The 16716-nt window shown below is 38.8% G+C and overlaps 1 protein-coding gene across 2 annotated transcripts in view; it reads right to left on the reverse strand.

The window, feature by feature from the left end:
- Nucleotides 1–16716, reverse strand: part of LOC124164524 (amyloid beta A4 precursor protein-binding family B member 1-interacting protein) — a 227572-nt gene that overhangs the window by 135395 nt on the left and 75461 nt on the right. The gene's annotated exons all lie outside the window — the stretch shown is intronic.

Raw genomic sequence — 16716 nt, forward strand, 5'->3', positions numbered from 1 at the left:
CTCTTATTTTATTTATATGATCTGAGACAGTGGTGGCAAATTGGCCGACTTTCTAAGAAAGGCTATGGTCTTTCCCGCCATTTTGAAAAAATAAAATAAAAATAAAACCCTACATAGTTTAGCAGTCCAGTCGTCGTCTTTCTGAATGTGTAAAATGGAGACGTATTTCCCAGACAGCACAACGGGCGACGGCTAGCGGAATAGCCTTGGGCTAGATACAATAGGCGACTCTGCTCATTAGGGACCCGAAATTTCCTCAGTTGCGGAGGGTAACAGTGGTCAGACAATGAGAGAAAGGGATGGGGACAGAGAAGGACGTAGGTTGGAAAAGAAATGGAGAAGGGATGGTGGGACGGTGCATTGCCCAGGTAATGAACATTACAATTCTGCCTCTGCTATCCGTTGAAAATTTCTGTCCCCCAAGTCAGAAGACCAATATCTCAAAGATCACCCATTCGATTTTAAACAAACTATTAGTAAAGCGCTGCAGGAACAAGTTACTTTGTACGCAGCCACGCGCACGGGTGTAAAGTAAAATACACCAAACGATGAAGTTCGCCATGAAATAAATATTTGACTTAGCCGGGAATCGAACCAGGATTTCCCGATTGCCGGTCACGTGTGTTAGCCAGTTATACCACCAAGCCTTTTTCTCAGGGCGAACTAACACACCTGACCGGACATCGGGAGATCCGGGTTCGAATCCCGGCTAAGTCAAATATTTTTTCATGGCGAACTTCATCCGTTGGAGTATCAAACTATTAGTGTTGGAAAGAAGGCCTCCGCGGAGTGGTGTCGATGATTGGCTGCTTCAAGGTTGTCTACCACGTCTGTTCATCTCAGGCGTCGGCATGTTTCGCAAAAGTTGCAGTTTGCTTCTTCAGGTCCGAAGTGTAGGATGCAGTTGGTGATTTCCTTATATACCTTTCCTTCAGCAGGGGGCCGGTTCGCTTTGGTGCGCATTCTTGTTTTCTCAAAAAACTCGTTTCCAACAGCTGGGCAGTGTGTAGCCATCTTCTCTATTGAAATTATTTGGGTTTTTCTTAATTTCGATTTTAAACTATTAGTGTCAAATTTAACTCCTTGCTCTTAAATGTCTAGCTCATTTAAGTATACCAGGACTAGCCATGGTGATAACTTTACAAAGCTACTCGCATTACACAAACTGAGCGAAGAAACCACAGAGAAAAAATCATTAGCCTTGACCGTAATTCAAACCCGGATATCCCAGTTTCCGGTCGAGTGGTTTAGCCAGTTTATCAACCGAGGCATCATTATCCACCGTGGAATTTTGAGGACTATATCGGACAATCTTTAAGAGGAACTTTACAAGTGCGTATCTCAAAGTATAGGCTTAATTTACTTAGTAAATTCGAAGAAGATATTTTCTCAGACGTGAATCATATCCTTCGTTTACCGTCGTCCTATTGTAGACGTGATCATGAGAAGAAAATAAAAGAAATAGACTGCAAAACTGAGAGATTTAAAATGTCATTCTTCCCTCGTACTATTAAGGATAGCAACGTTGTCTCATTGTTTGTAGGATTAATGGCGTCACTCGCTAGGATGACTCATTGCATGTTTTTTTTCATAGTGCTAACCTTGCATTTATTTGTTATAGGAATTACTAACCATTGGCAAGTTTTTTAAAAATAAATATGCATGTATATTTTGCTAGTATGCGTAATATTTCTATGACTGTGCGGTGTGCATGTGACGGTCCTCTTGCATGCTGCATGTTGTTGATTGGTCACCACCCCCAGCCAAACACCCTAAATGTGGCTCGCTGGGTATTATGTAGATGTAGACAAGGTGGTATGGACTGCTGTGCATATGATGCGACAAGCAGTCCACACTGTGAGCACAGTGCCACAGCCAGAGAGCAAAGCCCGAACTTGAACACATAGAGGTGTTCGCTCTTGACTAATTTAAGTATACCGGGACTAGCCACGGTGATAAATTTACGGATTCACACGCATTCCATAAGTTGTGCGGATTAAAGTGTACCTCGTGCATTAACTTCCAATGCCAAATCGCGCTATGACGAGTGTAGATAGTCACCAGATTTTCTTGATTTTAGCGTTGTATAGGGAACAATCGTAAATATTTTGAAAGTTTAACCATGCCAAACCATCTTTAAGATATAAAAATGACTCTTCTCATGAAATATGATTGACTGAAAGAAATAAAAGATTATATACGAATTGAGATAGCTGTGTTCTCAATGTCCAGTGTCTGGTGTGCATGTGGGAGTCCAAATGCATGCTGCATGCTGGTGATTGATCACCCCTTGCCAAACACCCTAGAGGTGGCTCGCAGGGTATTATGTAGATGTTCTTAGCTAGATACCTTACAATATGAAATAATAATCACTTTTTATTTCACTGTTCTACGTTGATTACAAGCTACAAAATATGATTTCATGACCTACCATTCCGTTTAAAAAGAACCACAGAAAAATTAAATAGAGGATAGCAGCAAGATATTAAGCAAATAAATTGAAGTGGAGGGGGTTATTTTGAATGCGCTCTTAGAAAGGGGATTTCAGCACTTTTTTTCCGGTTGATTAACGGAAAGAATAACCAATGCATTCATGAATCACTATTAGAGTAAAATTACCCATCTTAAGTTTTGCAATTAATAGCCATCATCAGGAAAAGCAAAAATTCCTATGGACTGGAGCTATTAAACAGTTATTATTCATCCATCTTTCCTTTCCATCAAAGGGAACTTTTAACTCAATGATTGCCCTTTGATCAGCAATCATTCCCGTCGTTAAAATCATCCACATCCGCTTCAATTTCTTCGGATCAAGTTTATGCAAATGGTGAGTCATTTAAGGACTCAGTTCGGAGGTCGCGTGCAATGGACGGTATCCATGAATGCAATGTTTCGGGAATTCCCGTCCAACCTCATATGGTCGTTCACATTACGCTGTCGAGTGCATCAATGACGACAAATAACATCATTTTTCCCTTGAAAAAATTGAATGATTATGAAAACCATGAACGTATTCTCCGATTTTATTATTTCTTTGGAATAATGACTTCGAAATCCTCTCGTATAAGACCTAAAAAAAAAACGTACATGTGTGGAGCTAGGAAAAAATCGATATGAGCGAGCAAAACTTTTTTACACGGTACTCACAAACTACTTTTATACAAATTACAGACATGCAATTAAAATGAAACAGTAGTACATTGAGTACATGGTTTACTAAGCGGTCCTAGGCAAAAAGTAGTTCTTGACAGAATAAGCTATAATGTACCTGTAAGTGACATCAGTTGTCTCCCAAGGAAGTGTAATAGGCCCCCTATTGTTTAATTATATACACAACTGCTGCACAGGAATTAGCGATAAAATACGTTTATTTATTGATAATGCTGTCATCTATCGCGAGATTAGTGATCACTCTGGCTTTAAAATTCAGCCATTGGATTTAATCCCATGCATGCTAACTTTTTCCATGCCAGTCCTCGGATTACGTGAGATGACAAGGATTCTATGCTATTTGAAGTATCCCATGTTCATATTTACAGTTTTAATAAGGGATGTAAGTTTTGTCATTTACCATTCAAATAGGGAATTCTGAAAAGCATTGAAAATCAGGCTATTTCCAAAATCCGTACATAACTAACTAAAACCATGTTAACTGTTAGAATACCTACCTTCTTTGATAATGACTGAATGCTATTTGATGTATACCGAGTTCATAATTACAGCTTTAATGTGGGTTGTAAAATTTGTCATTTAACATTCAAATGGAGAATCATAAAATCGAACGCAAAAAATGAAAATCGTCGAAATCCCATATATGCTAAAACAACGTTCATTTGTGGAGCCATAAGTGAGGTTTAGAACTTCTGAGCAAATGCACAGCGATACATTTATTAAAGATGTCGCCTTAAATATTCCCATGCACATGCTGTGGACGGTGTTAACATAATGGCGACAGATGAAGCCAAATATCTGGGGTTTACGAGATCTTTAAGCCTATCGTATGGAACACATATGGTTTGTGGTAAAGCCCTCAAGAAGAAACGATTCGTCAAGCGTGTTATAGGAAGGTTTACGGATGAAAAAGTGAAATGTAGGTGTCATTCCGCACTCGCCAGGCCACACTGAATGAGCGGGGAGCATATGAGATCCGGCGCAGAAGGACTTAATCCGCGGACTGAATACAATGCGAAGGAAATCTACGTGATTCGTCAAAAACTTCTGCGGGCATACAGTAAGCGTTACACAGATGTTAAACGCATTAAGTCGGGAGCCTCTATAGACCCGGAGGCTGCGCGCAAGGCTTAGATTGCTTGAGCAAGAGAAAATATATCTTTCAGAGCGACACGGAGAACAATATGATATTCGCTATATTTCCAGGTCCGACAGACACGATCAAATGAGAGATTTTTTTTAAATGGATAGGCGTAGAAACTTGATAAATGCGATGGTGGGTGGCGTAACATGGTGGAACTCTATGATTCACAAAGGGTAAGAAAAAAAGACTTTGTTGTTCCACAAAATAAAATATATATTTGCGACCGGTTTCGATACGGCGTATTATCATCTGGCCAGATGCATCTGTGCATCACGTAGAAACTTGTTTAGCTCCCGAAAAATAATGGACGCTAAAGAACTGTTATCCGAATTATGTGCTAGTTCGCGGGCTTATAAATTTCCGCTGGTATTTTATAATAAGAAATCATAGTAAGTCTTTGTTAAAAATTATTTGACCTAAACTTATATTGATCTTGGCCTCCTTCAAATTTTAGCCATCTTACGGCGAGATTGATTAGGGAATGGAAATATTTTATATCAGTTAATCAACACAATAATGTCGTAGTAGTATTCAAATTTAGGGTGCGTCGACGGCTAGGTCATTTCGCACTACTACTGTGTCATTTAATTCCAAAACTTATAAGTTAAATGGCACAGAAAAATAATGTCATTGTAGTTTTTACATCCGAAATCTTCCACATTCCTCAGACGTCATAATTATCGCTGCAAAACCGCTTGGCTTAGTTGCTCAACAGGCGCTCATCAAAGCAATCAGAGAATTGCGACACACGGCGTGACGAAGCCAGAGCGGAGGATGTGCGGCTTCGCAGCCTTTCGTTTCCGCTTCCTGAGGGTTCGAAGTCTCCTTCTATATACGAGCGATCGACCATCGCAGCAACGAGAGTGTCCCTGGGGGCAATTCCTTACGGCTCGAGACGCCACTGACTAAGTATACTGGAATGATCCAGAATGCGACGAAACGATTGGTCAATTCCACCGCCAACAAGGACGTCTCTTACGCGAAGAACACAAGGCTAACCGTTCGGATCGGAAATTACGATTTTTTCGGGTTAAACCTGGCCCATTCAAAAAACGTTTAACAGAAATAGCTCAAAATAAACCCCGGCGTATTCTTATGACCACTATGTCAACCCATGCACCTTCCTCCATGACCTTTTATGGGCAGTAGGGGGTGATATTCCAAAAATTCATAATTAGACAGTCATTCGTAATACGTTTTGCCGAGTTAACGATCCTTTAGCGAAAATTTTTCTCCATTTTTTGGTAACTGCCACTAATTAGCCACATTTATTCTATTATTTATTTAATTCAGTCCAGAAATTTAACAAGGCCTATTACTAAGGACTCATAGTTACAAATAAAAGAATTAGAAAATAGTAAAAAAATCATAGACAACAAGAAACGAAGCAATATTCAACAGCTTTATCAAATAACGAACAAAGAGGTGATATTCATTGGCTGCAGAGAGGAGTAGACGGAAAATTAAGATGGAGAATATGCAAGATAAATGGATATTTAGATACAAGATACATTGATTATTTAGAGCTTAAGGCCGTAACGCGACAAAATCTAATGTGGAATACCAATTAAAATAATTATATTGTTGGTATTGTTTAAACATATGTTAAAAAGTATTAATACATGAACGATGAGAAAATGTTTGGCTTAGTTCTAGAACGAATCTCGAGCGAATAAAATCTCATAAAAACGCCGAGACTCACCGCCCTGGTTCAGGAAATTGTTGATTTTTGAGTCGGGTAGGCACTTACCTGAAAAGAAAGAAATGGTTCATTTAGCATAAAAAGTTCCATTAACATTATAACGAGAAAATGCACAAGAACGCCAGATGTTATATTTAACATTTTTTACATTACAGATAGGAAAATAAATGAACAATTAAATCTTGAAAAAAACAATATCAGAAAATAAATTATATTAATAGGATGTTAATACGTAAGAAATATCATTGAAAAGAAAATCTCGAAAATCACAAAGTTCATGCATCTAATGTAGAATGACCTTCTGCTGGCAAAAAAGGTGTACAAAACATGAGTTAAAGTCTTTAAAGCACGACAAAGAGAAAATACTCCTTTTTAGGATTGGCTGATACGATATATTTATTTTTATATTTTGATAAGGCCTCACACTGGCAAACAGCATTTACTAAATTAGACAACAAGAAAGTGATCGCTCCACAAATTTATTTTCTGCCCATTGTGATAGAGTTGAATTGTAAATAGACCCATATTATTTCGCTTTTTGATCCATCGCCTACTTCGCAAGCCGTTTCATATTTAGTTTAAATAGTTATTTGAACTTAAGTAATGCAAACAGTGATGGGGTTAATAAACATTATTATCATTATTACTACTATTATTATTATTTTGTGAACTTGAAATTTGTTATATACTTAGTAAAATTTTAGGTGCGCCCAGAAAAAAACGAGGATTTTAGTTCTTTTTTTTAAATATTTATTTACTCGACTACACTAATGTTGGCGCCTCCAAAATAATCCTCATTATATATTATACACTTGTGCCAGAGCTCTTTCAAGTCTATCTATTCTTTCAAAACGACTGTCCTTTAAGGTTCTCCTTATTTTAGGAAATAGGAAAAAGTCACAAGGAGTCATATCTGGGGAATATGGAGATTGGGTCATCGTTACAGTACTGTTTCTTGGCCAAAATTCTCGAACAAGCAATGAGATGAGAGCCGAAAATCGTCGAGCTCATAAAAACACGTTTCACCTTAGCGACAGTCACAGAAAAAAACAAACAATGAACACTGCTGAAAATGTTGTCATATTTCACGGAAATTAAATCCGACATATTTTAATGCCGTTTGACACGGGGCACGGAATTGCGCAGGTTGGAAATGCATTAATTTCTAAAATGGCGTGGAAATGCGCGCATGCATGAACGAAATTAGAACGGGCTATTTTGCCATCACGCGTCCACGCATTCTCGCATGTGTTCTAGCAATTCACCACTTTACACGACGAAATTTTGACTGCGCATTAGTACACAAGTCAGATTACGCAAGAACGTGCCTCTTGTAAAACGGTCTTCAAAACATTTGACAGTCGGACTCTCCAAACTCTTGAGAAATTTAAAAATTCATTTCCTTCATTTTCTGAACGTATATAAAAAAATCTAAAGTCCTGATTACACAGTACATTAGCAAGTACAAGTTAATATCTGTTTGCGTGAATGACTTCTGTTGAGCAGAATGGACCATGTACGAATGCATGAACCAAATTAGAACAGGTTCTACTTTCTGTTCATGCATTCGCACAAGTTGGGTGGTTACACGGTGTATTTTCGTGTTCATTCACGCGTTCATACATTTAGAAATAAACTTGCACGGGTTAATGCATCGTGTAACCAGGCCTTAATAACGTCGTAAATATGGTCTTGAGTGATTTCGTCGACGGAAACGCAAAATTGAAGGCTGAACATCTATATCTTTCGTTTATTTATGAAATATGGAGGACAAATACGTCTATATGACTGATTACGAACATTGGGACATGTTAATGAACTTTTCACATGCACCTGCGAAAAAAAATCCCTGCAAAATACGTTGAGGCTCAGCGTAGCCTTCTCGGCACGATAATAACGTGCCTACAAAATGATCGTTTCCTTTTCGGAATGATTACGGCGCGCGAGGCATTATGAGGGTACGCCACCGTTCTTCACTTATGTGGTAATTGGACAAGGATGATAGCAAGAGTGAGCGGGAGGCACTTAATATGTACACCATCTCGGGCCGGAGCGAATGAAGTGAGAAAGCTACTTATGGAGGGAAGAAGAAGCATCTCGAGCGCCTCCGAGTGGTTAGTCCTTGTACTAGGGCGAAAGAGTGGGAGAGAGATAGCAATTTTTGGATATCACTTATTTATTTATTTAAGTAGTTGCTCACGTAAAGAATTTCTGCCAATTTAAAGTGACGAAGTAACAAGCATAAAATTTAAACGTAAACAATCAAAACAAAGAGGACAGGCAAAAGATAGTAAAGAACAAATAAAGAAGACACGTGGAAAGGGAGGTAGAGATAGAGGTCTATTTATTCGCCGGGGAATGGGATATGGCGAGACTGACAAATGGGCGTTTAAGGGCAGAAAAAACGGATTAATATTATATGTCAATGAATAGGGTAGTTTCCTTCATCAAAGAAAACGAAAGGCATTGATTGCGATTCGTTACCCACCATTACTGTATTCATAATATACAAATTATTTCGTTTTAGAAATACCGGATTAGACGAATGGCAATGGTCCATTTTTATCCTCATTTGAAAACGGCCAGATTGGCGCCCACGCGATGCCACTCCACGTGACGTCACAGGGACCTAGTTTCTATACGAGTACATAGGAGTTATAGTACATCGTCTGAGATTACCAATGCATGAATGAGGTGCAGAGCTTAGGGAAACATGTCTTAATAATCACTTATTAAAACTGGCTAAGGTCGGAAAGTTTTATTCGTTTGATAAGGTATTAATAATCCTTATTTGAGCCAAGCGCTACCAGCTAGCAGGGTACTCGGCTACCCGTCAGCAGCCTGCGTCGTATCAGCGCTCAAGCCTCCCTCAAGGTCATCTCACAGAGGGGCAGCGGGAACGAGAAATACGTCACACGGAGAGATTTCCCGGCATTCATACTTACCCGTCGCGTTTCCGCGCGCTTGAAATTTTTCACTTTTCATCTAATCGCGAAAAATAGATATCGTCATTTAAAAATTTAAAATCGTGAAATACGTACTCCAGGAGTAATAATCTTTCGATTTAGGCAATAAAAAAATAAAAGGAAACCACCCTATTGAGCAAGGAGTAAAGGCGGTGTTGAAGTGAGCGCTTAACGAGGGATGGTCTAGGAATAGGTGTATGAGGTAAGGAATGTGTACGTGTGGCTCGGCTAGGAACTCTGAAATTAACAGAGGAAAGCAAATCAAGGCAATCAATGTGAGTTTAGAATATTCTAGATAAATTTTTAATCTGTTTTAATCCTTTGATGGCAGAGATCAGTGGCTGAAAGAGAAGATAGGATTAAGAAAAATCTGGTTTCTTGAAGGATGAGAATACAGTAAGTGAAGTGGCCGCGAATATTACCAGACGGGAACCACTAAATATATGCTACATATACTTGCAGGCGTGACTTGGTGGAAATCCTTTATCTATAATGTTGTTGATGGACTTTCTTGTTTCCATTTGGTGTTTTATTCTTTCCGACAGTGGTTTTGTTACGGAGTATCAGTATAAAGGTAATGATTACACGGATATTATAAAAATTGAGCTTTATGTATGTGTCTAAATATTCTACTTTAACCCAATATACGAGATTTCTGTTTTCCTATGCTGCTTACCTTCATAATGTCACTCTATAACGAAAAAATGATCGGAAATAATAAAATAATACCTTGAAACAGCTAAGGCTTAATTCCTTCAATTCCGACGCGCCATGGGCGCCAATCTGGCCTTTTTCAAATGCGGTTAAAATTGACCATTGCCATTCGTCTAAACTGGGATTTCAAAAACCAAATAATTTGAATATTATGAAAACCCTAATGGTGGGTAACCAATCGCAATCAATGTCTTTCGCTTTCTTTGATGCAGGAAACTACCCGGATTGGATCGCTCCGCATTCATCGATGGCTGCACTGCGGATTTTTCTGAAACTATGACTGGTTAAAATACACCAAAATATTACGCCCCGAAGAAGCAAGAGAAAGCTTCTGCGTGGAACCTGTCTATTAAGTCTCCCTGGAATGAAGAGAGAGAGGTATCCAAGGAGAGGAGGGTTGTTAACTAAAAGCTCGAGATTGTTAACGGCTCTCGAGCGCCTCCAAGCAGTGGGTCCTTGTACTATCGGTTTCGCGAAGGAGAAGATTGGGAGTTAAGTGGAGGATAATGTGAGTGGGAGCTTGAGAGGAATCAAGTGGAGTGAAAGGTGAAGATGAAAAGTGAAGATCTGAGGAAACGAAAGCGAGGGGCGAGGGAAAACAAAAGCGATACGGCAAGGCGGGGGTTAAAAAAACAGCTGACGGTGCTGTATCCGCGGTTCCTTTCACTGGTTCACCTTCTCCTTTGAAGGTGAAGGAAGAGCTAAGGAAAAAAAAGTTAAAATACACCTCACTGATAACTTAGGGCTAAACTATGTTCATTCGTTACATAAAGGAAAATAAAAGAATAAAACTCCGTTGGGCTCACTTGTATACTTTAATAGGCACAACCCAGGTTTGAGAGCAAAGTTTTGAAGATGTAACCGTGTTACGAAAGTCAAATGGTGCCTATTTAAATGTGCAAGTGATACTAACGAAGTTTTATCCTTATTTGTTCCATAAAAATGGTTAGCTTCACCAGTAACGAGGAGATGAAGAGTTTCTCATGTTATCGGTAGTTCACTCAATCGAATACGATTATGATTCCTATTTTACGTGTCGAAGGTGACAGCAAATGACACAAATATTACAATTGAGAAGAATCAGGTTGGCCTCTTTAATGTATTGTCACCGTGTACGCATTTAAAATGGGTCTACAAAAGTCGCCACTCAGGTCGTAATCGTGCGATTCAGGCTTTACTTTGAATGACACTAATGACACTAATGCTATGACGCTTACAATTAGTGTTATTTTAGAAGCCTAAAACATGTCAAAAAACCTCATCGAGAGAATTCCCTCTTCCTTTCAGTTGAGCACCTTAAGGGAAAAAATATGAGGAATGAAGCCATATATGTCCCCAACATCGAAGAATGGTGAATAATTAAAGGATTAAAAATATGGACATGATGATGTACCAACGGAGAACAGGGAACTTGTGGGATTGACACATAAAATAACCCTCAGGCGGTTAACGTGGTATGAGAGATGACAGATGTAACATAAAATCGCTGAAAATATTCCTTTGAAAGAAACATGGTGTGTTTCGTGTCAAAGGTGACTGTAAATGACTCTAATATTACTATAGAGAATTATCGTATTGGCCTCTTAAATGTATTGTCACCGTTGCCTACGGATGATTTCTAGTGGATAAAAAAAATATTTAATTACGCAGATAAAACATATAGAATTGGCTACAATTTTTCATTTGATTATTTACGAGGGATAAAAGGTAGGCCAAAACTTTATTTAATTTTGTCGCAATGAAGAGGAGATGAAGATATTTCTTTCCCACACCCCAAATTTCTCTTGTTCTTAAACCCCTACAATGAAGAAGCGTATTGGCACTCATGATAAACATGTATGTTGATAATACTAGCGAGATAAAGTCAATCCTTTCGTTCTATTTATTCAAACATCCCGGGAAGAATCATGTTTGCATGGCGTGAAATTCCACGCGACAAATAAGCAAGGGATACAAAAAAATATGACGCCTTCTTGGCTTTGATACACGAGGCGGCGAAAGGAGGAGGGGGGGGGAAGTTGAGGGGCTGAAAGCTCGCACACTGTGATCTCATTTGTTTTTTGTTTTGCCACCGATTCGCAGAGGCGGCCAGCAGCCGCACAGCGAATGCCGCCGCTGAGATCTTGGCGGGTGGTTGGCCCCGCTAAGGATTAGCAACGTTGCCAGAGCGGAATTGGAGCCCTGACAAAACACTCCTTTAGGGGTGGAGATCAAGGATACTGGAGATTGTCAATGGGATTAATAAAACCACATTCCCATGTGCTACCAGCCTATAAAATTTGATACACATTGTTTTAAGCACGAATGACGGCCTCAATATTTTTTAAATAGGGGGAAATTCATGACCAAAATTATTACATCAGATTTTTCTTACAGAGCACAAATTATTTTATCTTTCCTTTCCCCTACGTTTCGTTATTTTTTTTAGCCGTTACCTGAGCCAAGAAAGGCATTAACAGGTTACACAATTGATGCGACCGGTTTCCATATAGTGCATCATCAGGTCTAGGCACAGTTCTCGTCAAACAAATTTATTGTGTTGGTTTAACGGGAATCACGTCAGGGATCAATCACAAACTCTCAACAAGAACACCCTCTACGGTTGTTTACGGTTTTTCGATTGCCTCTGGGTATCATCTACAGGGAGGAGGAATAAGTGTTAAACCATTGATGGCTAGGCTATGACTGTCTCATTAGTTCTTATTTCTCCTCCTCGAAGACGATAGCCACGGAAAATCGCAAATCGATTCTTTTTTCAAACTATGATATAGATTTGGATTCGCCTGATCATCAGAAAATTACATTTCAGCCAACTAGAAGCTCGACATTATTATTCCACAACAATCAATGCATAGATTCCTGTCGCTCCTATTCATTGATTTTGTGTCGGAATCATATCAATTCGTAGCTGCTTTTACATGAAATAACTGACCTAATAACCTTCTAAATGGGTAAACATCATAGCATCTGCAAAATAAAGGTCTTTTTTCACTCCAACGATGACTCATGCGTTGCTGGGTGAAACAAAAAAATTGCGCCAGACTAAACTAAAGCAAAGTACAGCGGACCGGAAGCCTCCAACCGGCAACAGAGGCTTTTTTCATTTGTTTTCCCAGAAACGCATTTTGGCGCGACCATAGCGTGGCTAAAGAGGCGACTACGACTTGTCGACAGCTGCTGCCACCTCAAAGACAGCGTAAGAAATTAGTGTTTGGCATGTTGCGCCTCGCGAAACTGATGTTTATCGAGCGATTTTTTTCTTTCCGTCTCAACAATGGAGTTAGATCCATGAGGAAATATAAACAAAACTGCTCAATGAAGGCTGCGCAGTAACCAAAAGTCGAAGCAATAATAAAATCCCAGCTATCGTATCGCAATGAAAATGGTAACAGCTACTTGAATGAATATAAAATCAGGATTATCGTAAAATAATAGTGCAGTTTCAGTAATTCATTGGAAGATGGCAGGGAAATTTTAAGGCGTTTACACATAGGGGTTCATCAAAAGGGCAGTTTATAGGAAAAAATTGCAACCTACACGACTTAACGAACAGGATTAGTGAAGCAAAGACCAAATCATCAACCAAGTTATATGGACTAATGTTTCGACAAAAGTTGAGTATCATTTGGACATTTGTCGAGCGAGTAAGGGTGCATATATTGAAATTCATCAATCACGTAAAAAACCTGTTTGAAAACATAAATTCGAAAAATAGAGTAACCATAAACTGTAAGTAATTCTGTTTTAATTTTAACCATGCTCAAAACCGCATCATTCTTTAATGATAACGCGCTTCAAAGAATACACTTAGCCCACCTTTTCCTAAGCCCAATCAATATCCATTTCGTTTCGCAATAAAGTTCTACTTTTTGCAAAAGCACCATTATATATTTACTCATATGTGCATATTATGTAGTTTCTTACATTTTTATGCACTTTTTAAAGTTTGGCCACAATTATTAAGTATCTCTAATATGTTTTAAGTTAATCACGGTCGTTAAGTACCTTCAATTTAAGGGAAAGAAGAACGAAGACTCTAGTGTAAGCGAGAGGAATCCATAGTATTAAACTTAGTCGAGGATACGAATACAAGTTCCAAAGTTCAACGTAATGCTAGGTCAAGTCGACTGGGGCTTCAGCTTCGACTAAAATTTTCTCAACAATGAGTCACACCAGATGGATCACGTAGATTACCCAATTATCCCCTATGCAGTGCATATATAACCAAGTAAGCATTTCGAAGTAGAAGACTTCGTTCAGGAGTCGACCAGAAACTTTCCAGGAGTGGAGGTACTCGATTCAAGACTTTAATAAAAGCAGTCCAACGCGGCACTTATACCTATACTTCATCTATAATTCTCTCGCTGGGGCGATGGATTACAATGAAGTCGCAATGATTCATAATGAACAGTTCGAACTTGCGGAACTTAAACTATATTTGCGAATTTCAATTCGAGACAATCGGAGCTAATTAAATTTCAGTCGCGAATGCCGTGGGCTTATTCCCTCGATGGCCCGTTTTGGGTCATGTTCATCACCGATTCCGCCCGAAAATGCATGGGATACATTTTCTGAATTTTACCACATTTCCGAACGTTAATGGGACTGATCTTTTGACATAGACTCGAAATCGCAATTCAGTACAAGGATTCGGTAGATGGAAGGGAACTATACTTCAAAACGAAAATAAAATACTCATTAAGCCATGATATTATAATTTTAACATTAAAAAAACCGGAAAAATGTCCGCCTTTTTTCATGAATTCGTTACGCCATTAGAGTTTCGGCTCACTAAAAAAGATCAGGAAGAACCGTCGACAAAGAAAAAAACTAAAAAAAAGCATGTAAGCAACAACGAACCACGGGATAAAGAAGCGCGAGGAAGAAGACTTGTGACATCATCAACTTATCTGCAAAAAGGTTTAGGGCAGCGGATTTTTTTCGTCGTGAAAATCTCAAGAAGTATAATTCGTTATGATTTCGTAGAACTCGAGAAGTACAATTCGGTGTGACTTAAAGGAATCGACTTAACATAATGAACTGTAAAAAAATTGTAATATTCCACATAAATTTATAGAAGTACGGCATAGTTTTCGACGTGGGTTGATGGCGTGCTACGCCGATGATGACTTGCCATGTTGAAACCTAAGTCGTACAGTAATAACTTTGTGTGGAACTACAAAGTTTTTTTTTCTTTTCATTATACGAGCAAAGTATACCGCGGGTCGCGAAACGGAAAAATAGGGTCTTTTTATTTTTTAAAGTCTATCACGATCGACAAAAATGAACAATTTGGTGAGTTTCTAGGGTTTCCCACCGGGTAATTTGATTGTTACCATGGCAGAGACAGCCAACGAAACGTCGTGAAACCAACAATCAACTCACCCGGTTGAAAACCGCAGCAGACCTCATCAACATCATACGCCGGGAAAGAACGAGACCATATTTAATGAATACTTTGTGGACTCTTGGACAAAAAACACGCAAACTAAGAAACTAATAAGGATCATTCGCGAAGGCACGCACGTGTGCAATCCAGAGGGCTTGGAGCACTGAGCAAAGACCGTTCATTCAGCCGGACACGACACACCGAACGGGCGTTGCGCCTAGACCTTAAAAAAACCTCACTCGGGACGTGCCTCTCTTGCGGCTTTCAGCACGGGTGCTAAATATAGCCTCCAAATGGTACACCCCATAAGAAGGAGAAGAAGAAGCCAGCCGTATCCCCCGCACCGACAGTGCTGCTATAGGGTCAAGGGAGAGTGGAAAGTCAAGAGCAAACTACTTTCCTTCCTTCCTTCCTTAGCTTCATCACCACCGACACAAACCTCTTCAGCATCAAGTCAGCCACTGCCGACAAGCCAGAACGTCCTTTTACCCTGCATAAAAATAAGTGTGCCCTTACCACAACCAAAATTGACTTTGTTTAAAAGATGTTTTTTGCATGTAGGACCAAAGGTTTTTAATATGTTACCCCAGTCATGCTTTATTTCAAAGTCTTGAAAAAGTTTTTGCAAAATTCACATTCTTGGCTTCTCACTAAAGAAAGTGTAGAACAAATATTGTTATAAAATATTGAATGAATTATAAATACTACTTTAGCTGTTTTTTTTCAAGTACGCACTTAAGCTTTGGTTGTATAGATTATCAAGGTAACACAAAATGAGCTACACTATATGTAAAGCATATGTATTATTATTTTGGATGGTAGCCTCAAACAGGATATCCTTTGCGGCTACCTAAAATTACTCAATGTTGCTATTGTCATGTAATTTGTGTGTGGAGTAATAAAATTATAATTATTATTATTTGGTTTATTCATGTGATAATTTACTTACATTATAATTTGGTGAAATACCGTTTGCTTCAAATTATGCGTTAGTGCTCCTAAATTTCAGCGAAAATATGAGTGGCTGAGAAGCTAACGGGTACAAGTGATTTCCTTCTCCTATGCAGTGTTAGGTACAGAAATTAGATGCTTATAAAAAACAAACCGGATCAATTAGACACTTGGTGGTGCATTTGAATATCCACTTGATGTCATCATAGAACAGAGACTCACTCGTATCCCATGGCAACCAAGTTTTTGTGTATTTCTACTAACAACTACCTTTACCTGACTCTTTAGAGAAAAATATCACTTTTATTCCTTGGCTTCTCACCCTATCATATATATTTTTAAAGATAATCGATCGCATTTTGATAAGTACGTTTCTTCAAATTAAATCGAAACTAGAAGCTTAAACACGGTGGAAGGGCTTCATATTAGCAATGAAAACACTTTCTGACTTGCACAATTTATTTTTTTTAAATACGACCGGTTTCGGCTATTTAGCCATTATCAAGTACATAAACAAAAATCTTAGGAGTTAATCAAAAAAAATTCTTCAAATCTTAGGAGTCGAAGGAATAAAAACTTTGCTTTTTACCCATGGTGATTTAGGATCGTCCAACCATAGTTTCGTAAGGCCGTTTTACACGGGGCACGTACTTGCACAATTTGACGTTTGTACGAAGGC

This window comes from Ischnura elegans, chromosome 8 (assembly GCF_921293095.1).
Source record: "Ischnura elegans chromosome 8, ioIscEleg1.1, whole genome shotgun sequence".
In the NCBI taxonomy this organism is placed as follows: Eukaryota; Metazoa; Arthropoda; class Insecta; order Odonata; family Coenagrionidae; genus Ischnura; species Ischnura elegans.